The following is a 7282-nucleotide window of genomic DNA, read 5'->3' on the forward strand; positions in this document are numbered from 1 at the left end:
CGATGGCAAATAGGTTCACCATCATTGTTATAGACCTTTGCCGTTGGATGATTACATGCAATGCATTAGTATTTTAGGAGCTGTCCAGGTGCTGAAGCTCAGCCATTTGCACAGCGGAACCTGTGAAAACAATGGCTGATGACTCTACCTTTCTTCCTTTAAGTTCTCAGATATTCAACATGCTACGTCATAGCTGTTAGTTTGGTTCTTATCCCGTCTTTATTATTCTAACAGAACAACAGAGTTGGAAGGGACCTTGGAGGTCTTCTAGGCCAACCCCCTGCTCAAGCAGGTTAACCACGATACCAGACTGGCTCTCTTATCTACACTCGGGGTGGGATTCAGCTGGTTCGGATTGGTTCAGGAGAACCGGATGCTAATTTTACATCCGGTTCGCCGAACCGGTAGTTGCAAGGACTGGCTGGCCCTGCCCGCCCCGCCACGCCTTTCCAGGAGTCTCCACGCAACCCATTTTGAATGCCAGGTAAGTGCAGCGCCTGCATGGAGGGTCTAAGAGGGCGAAAAATGGGCCTCCTGGAAGTCTAGAAACGGGCCCAGATCTGGCCTCTGGAGGGCCTCCAGAGCCTGGGGGAGGCCGTTTTTGCCCTCCAGAGGCTCAAGAAATGCCTCTGGGGCCTGGGGAGGGCGAAAAACAGACCTACCGGAAGTCTGGAAACAGGCCCGTTTCCAGCTTCAGGAGGGTTTACGGAGCCTGGGGGCACCTCCACCCCCCTCGCCATGGTGCAGGAGGCGGAGTGGGCCACGCCCACCATGGCCACACCCACCCAGCAACTCGGCAGAGAACTGGTTGCTAAAATTGTTGAATCCCACCCCTGACTACACCCATAGAGTTGAAAAAGGTAATTTCACCAGTTCCAAACCTTTAAACAAACAAACAAACACGGTTTGGTGAATCAAAGTGCCAGCTGTCCCCAGAGAAGCTTCCCTCAAAGCTGTACTAAAGAGAGGTGGCCGTCTGGCAGAAGGGTGATGACAGCGTGCATTAAATGAGTGACCGAAACCTCACCATTCACCGTGGCTCGAGCGTCTAATGCAAGACGGAATTCGAAGTCCCAAACTGCTTATTCTTCTCTGAATCCACTTGCGGAATACAGAAAAAACAACAACCAAAAACCACTAATGGTTTTTCGTGAGGCTCCAGTGGAAGAAAGAAAGAAAGAAAAAATATTGTCTCCTTGGACACTGGTCTGGCTTTTAATTGAATTTTGATGAGATGATGGATGTCGTGTTTTATTCCAAGTCTCGATACTACATTAACAAGAATGTCTCTTCGGTTTTGCCTCTTGGAAACTGAACTGGGAGGAGTTGCATGAACAGAGGGATACAGTCAAGATCAAGGGAGGTACTAATACCACTCTGTAAAGCCTTAGTAAGGTCACACCTAGAGTACTGCATCCAATTTTGGTCACCACACTATAAAACAGACATTGAGACTCTAGAAAGAGTGCAGAGAAGATCAACCAGGATGATTAGGGGACTAGAGCAGGGGTGAAATTCTCCCGGTTCGGACTGGATCTGCTGATCCAGTAGTGATGGCGGTGGGTAGTTCAGAGAACCAGTAACAGAAATCCCTGCCCGCCCCACCGCCCATGCCCACATAATCGCTCGGTCGCCCGCTTGCCGCTTCTTTCTGGCTCACTCCCTTTTCCTGCCCGAATGGTAGGAATAAGTTGTAAAAAATGCTTAAAAAAAAACAAACATAGCACACCACGACTAATCACACACACACCCCATGCTGTTCTACTCACCCCATACCTCCTTTTGATGTGCAGTGCGCAGGCGCACGCACCTTGCATTTTGTGCATGGTGCGCACTGCTCAAACGTGCCTTTGGCGCGCAGCATGTGTTGGTGCACAGCGCGTATGCGCAGCCAGCAAACCAGTAGTAAGCCAGTTCATATCTCACCACTTGGCTGGAGACTGAAACATGCGATGAACGGTTGCAGGAACTGGGCCTGGCTAGTCTAGTGAAGAGAAGGACCAGGGGAGACAGGAGAGCATCTTCCAATATTTGAGGGGCTGCCACAGAGAGGAGGAAGGGGATCAAGCTATTCTCCAAAGCACCCGAAGGCCAGACAAGGAATAATGGATGGAAACGGATCAAGGAGAGATTCAACCTGGAAATAAGGAGGAATTTTCTGACAGTGAAGTTGCCTTCAGAAGTTGTGGGAGCTTCACCACTGGAGGCTTTCAAGAAGAAACTGGACTGCCATCTGTCAGAAATGGCATAGGGTCTCCTGCTTTGGCAGGTGAGGGGGTTGGACTAGATGACCTACAAGGTCCCTTCCAACTCTTGTTATTATTCTGTTATTCAGAAGTTGTGGGAGCTTCATTACTGGAAGCTTTCAAGAAGAGACCGGACTGCCCTCTGCCAGAAATGGTGTAAGGTCCCCTGCTTAGGTGGGGGGTTGGATTGAATGACCTATAAGGCCCCTTCCAACTCTGTTGCTGCTTATTCTCTTAATTCAAAATGTTGTTAGCCGCATCAACAAAAAACTTGCTCACGAGTTTTTTGTTTTAAAAATAGTGTAGTGGTATAGATAGATCACAAGTCGTTTCCTCTTCCATTGATTGTATGGAATTATATTTCCACACAGTCTCTTGCGTCCACAATGAATAATTCAACAGTGAAACATTTGATGGTAAAATGAAAGGGTGTGTGTGTCTTTCCTTCCGCCCCGTGTGGACACACAACATTCAGTGTGTTGCGACCGTGTCTTTCCATGAATAAGGTAGGAGGTCCTTGGAGTGCTTCCAGAAGAAAAGAAGAGAGGAGAGGAGAGGAGAGGAGAGGAGAGAAGAGAAGAGAAGAGAAGAGAAGAGAAGAGAAGAGAAGAGAAGAGAAGAGAAGAGAAGAGAAGAGAAGAGAAGAGAAGAGAAGAGAAGAGAAGAGAAGAGAAGAGAAGAGAAGAGAAGAGAAAAGAAAAAAGCAAAGCTAAGAAAAGAAAAGAAAAGAAAAGAAAAGAAAAATCATTGCAGGAGTATTTTGATTTCTAAAGGTAGTGAAGGCTAATAGAGATAGTATTTTCCAACAGTGGGACTCCCAAGAAATAGTAGTGGAAGAGCAGGAGGAGGAGCTATAGTAAAACTAGAAACTAGAAAGAGTGGAATAGTGAGCAGTAAGTACTACTGGTAGCCTTTGAGTGCTTGTGTAGGTGTTACGTACAGACCTGTGTGGTTGTGTTGGCCTCTAAGGTGCTTTCCAAATCTTCTATTTTGGTATCTAGCACTGATGATGTTACCTAGTTGGGTCATGAAACATCTGCAAGAAAGCCACCAAGCTCAGGGAGCACCAAGGACCCCACAGTCCCCCTCCCCCTCCTCCTCCTCCTCCTCCTCCTCCTCCTCCTCCTCCTCCTCCTCCTCCTCCTCCTCCTCCCTCTGCAAATCCCACCTCCTTCTAGCACTGATGAAGTTACCTAGTTGGGTAATGAAACTTCTGCAAGAAAACCACCAAGCTCAGGGAGCACCAAGGACCCCACAGTTCCACTCCTCCACCTCCTCCTCTTCCTCTTCCCCCACCCCCTCCCCCCCTCCTCCTCTTCCTCCTCCTCCTTTTTCTCTTCCTCCTCCTCCTCTTTCTCTTCCTCCTCCTCCTCTTCTTCTTCCTCCTCCTCCTCCTCCTTTCCCACTGGGTGGAAAGATAGCCTCCACCTACATGGTGCTAGAAAGCAGAAGATTTTCAAGATAATTCTGACCTAAATGGATGTTTTTGGAAGATGCTGACTGGCAAGGATCTGCTGGCATGCCTCCCCCCCCCCACAAAAAAATGGCAAAGCCCTGTTCCAAACACTGTTTGTTGAGTGCCAATTCAGAGACAGCATTTCTGTGGGCATGAAGCCTAAATGACATTACTGGAAATAAGTAACCCATCCAGGGAACGAGGGCAACAGGTCCCGGTATCGAACAAGACAGACAGAGACTTCCAACGGATAGTTAGAACTGCAGAAAAAATAATGGCTACCAACCTGCCTTCCATTGAGGATCTGTATACTGCACGAATCAAGAAGGGGGCTGTGAAAATATTTACAGACCTCTCGCATCCTGGACATAAATTGTTTCAACTCCTACCCTCAAAACGACGCTATAGAGCACTGCACAACAGAACAACTAGACACAAGGACAGTTTTTCCCCGAAGACCATCACTCTGCTAAACAAATAATTCCCTCAACACTGTCAGACTATTTACTGAATCTGCACTACTATTAATCTTCTCATCCTTCCTATTACCTATCTCCTCCCACTTAGGACTATAACCTTGTTGCTTGTAACTTTACGATTTATATTGTTTTATTTGTTTCCTAGTATGATTTGATTGCTTATTGAGTAACCTATGACTATCACTAAGTGTTGTATCTTATGATTCTTGATGAATGTATTTTATTTTTTCTTTATGTACACTGAGAAAATATGCACCAAAGACAAATTCCTTGTGTGTCCAATCACACTTGGCCGATAAAGACATTTTCTTTTTCTTGTCAACTTACAACCATTTTTTTTGTGCCTGTTGAAAATTGTGATGGTGCTGGTTATGACTTATGACTGGTCCTCGCACTTACAACTGTTGCCGCCTTCCCCCAGCCACACAGTAAGAATTCGGACACTGGGCAATGGGCAGTTTGTCCTCGACATACGACCACAATCGAGCCCAAATTTTATGTTGCATAAAGTGAGACATTTCTTCAGTGAATTATGCTCCCCATTTTACGACCTGTCTGGCCACTGTTTTTCAGTGAATCCCTGCAGTTGCTAAGTGAGTAACCCGGTTGCTAAGCAAATCTGGCTGCCCCACCCCCACCCCGTGGATTTGGCTCGTCGGAAAGTTGCAAACGGGGATCGTGCAACTCCGGGACACCGCAACCCGTCATAAATACGAGTCAGTTGCCAAGTGCCCTAATTTTGATCACGGGACAGTAGAGATGCTGCAACAGGTTGCAAGTGTGAAAAACGGTCGCGAGTCCCTTTTTCCAGTGCCGCTGTAACTTTGAACGGTCACTAAGTGAACCGTTGTAAGCCGAGGACTACCTTGTATTTACAACAATTGCAGATTCTCGGGGGTCATGTGATCACCATTTGCGGGCTTTCCAGCTGGCTTCTGATAAGCACAATCAATGCGGGAAGCTGCATTCAACTGTGGTGATTCACTTCACAGCCATAACAAAAAAAAGGCCTTAAAATCAGATGGGATTCACTTAGCAACTGCCTTGCTCAGGGATGGAAATTCTGGTCTGAAAAAGGCAAAATGACAACCATCACCAAGTGTGATTCCCCTAGGTCAGGGATGGCATAAAGTTTTCAGACCAAAAACGGCCTCGAAACGGCCTGGAAAATGGCCCTAAAAACAGCCCAAAAATGGCCTCCAAATGGCCTGAAAAGGGGCCTCAAAATGGCCACCAAACAGCCTGAAAATGCCATGAAAAACAGCCTGAAAACAGCCCAAAAACTGACCTGGAAATAGCCCCAAAACTGCCTGAAAATGGCCCTAAAAACAGCCTGAAAAACTGCCTGAAAAATGGCCTGAAAAAATGACCTGAAAATGACCCAAAAAACAGTCTGAAAACGGCCTGAAAAATGGTCTGAAAATGGCCTCAAAATGGTTGAAAAATGGCCGAAAATGGCCTGAAAATGGTCCCCAAACAGCCTGAAAAATGGCTTGAAAATGGCCTGAAAAATGGCGTGAAAACAGCCCAAAAATGGCCTGAAAACAGCCTGAAAAACGGCTTGGTTTTTAGCCGTTTTCCAGCCGTTTTCCGGTGCTCCGGCGCCTGTGAAGACCAGCTGGCTGGTGCACATGTGCATGCCACAAACCAGAAGCGCAGCTGACAATGGCGCGCATGCCCACAGAGTGGATTCTGCGCGCCACCTCTGGCCCGTGTGCCATAGGTTCGCTATCATGGCCCTAGCTGATCATATTTATCTGTTTAATCCTGTAAAAAAAAAGAGAGAAATGTTCAGGAATGAAGTAAATTTTCTTTCCACTTTTTATATTTGTCCTTTTTGTCTTTCAATTTGTCAGATAGTTCTTTATGCATCCATGCTGGTTTCTTTTGAGATCTATTATTTTTCTTCTTCATTGGTATTGTGTTAGACTGTGCTTTTATAATCTCACTTTTCAAAATTTCCCAAGCTTCTTGAGTCGTTTTCCCCCTGAGGATTCTCATCCATTGAATCCTTCTCAAGCTCTCTCTAAGTTTATTGAAATTAGCTCTCTTAAAGTCCAAGACTCTAGTTTGACTTTGTTCTACTACTTGTATTTGCTTAATGTCGAATTCCAATATTGCATGTTCACTTGCCCCCAAGGTTCCGTAGCTTCAACACCTTCTATCATTTCATCTCGGTTAGTGAGAATTAAGTCCAATATGGCTGATCCCCTTGTCGCCTTCTCTATTTTTTGGGAAACAAAACTGAGATGGTGTAGGGTTTCCTGCCTGGGCAGGGGGTTGGACTAGAAGGCCTCCAAGGTCCCTTCCAACTCTGTTGTTATGTTATGTTATGTTAAATTAAACCAAGAGAACCATATGGGCCCGTATTTCCTTTTCATTTTTATTATCAACAACCAATTAATGGTACACTTTTGTAAAACTATATGCACATGTAGAAATATTTCCCCTTTTAAATAAAAGCATTCATTTTAACCACATATAAATAAACCGGAGTTCCTGAAACATAATTTATGACAGTTAATGCTCACAAAGGTATCTGGAAAAAAGGAAGGAAAAAAAAGAGAGAGAGACAGAAATTAAAAACCCAGCCACGTCCCACCGCGGTCCACGAGGCCAATCTAAAATGCAAATAATAATAATAATAACTCATAAAAACCTCATATTTTTTTCCATAAAGACACACCATTTAAGACTACAAGAAAGAGGAAAACGCTCCTCTTAGTTATTTATACGTCTAATTAGAGTAGACAAGTTTTGTATCAATATTAACACTATACAATTGAGTCACAGAACACAGTGGTCGTAAGACACAGAAATGATGTTCGAAACGCATACCGGGGGACAAAACGAACCTCTAGGGTTTTGTGCCTTTAAAAAGAAAAGAGTTTTAAAAACCTGGAAGAGGGGAGGCGGGGGGGGGGCTTAAAAACGGCGTGGACAATGTCGTCACAATCTTGAGAATGAACGCAAAAATCCATTCCCCGGGAAAGAAACGCACTGGGCTGAGTAACCGTTCGGGATAGAGAGTTGGGGCGCCTTTTGTAAACAGCTCCCTGCCTATTAGTAATACACCCTTTTGGTCGGATCAGTGGTGGGCT

This window comes from Ahaetulla prasina, chromosome 8 (assembly GCF_028640845.1).
Source record: "Ahaetulla prasina isolate Xishuangbanna chromosome 8, ASM2864084v1, whole genome shotgun sequence".
NCBI lineage: Eukaryota > Metazoa > Chordata > Lepidosauria > Squamata > Colubridae > Ahaetulla > Ahaetulla prasina.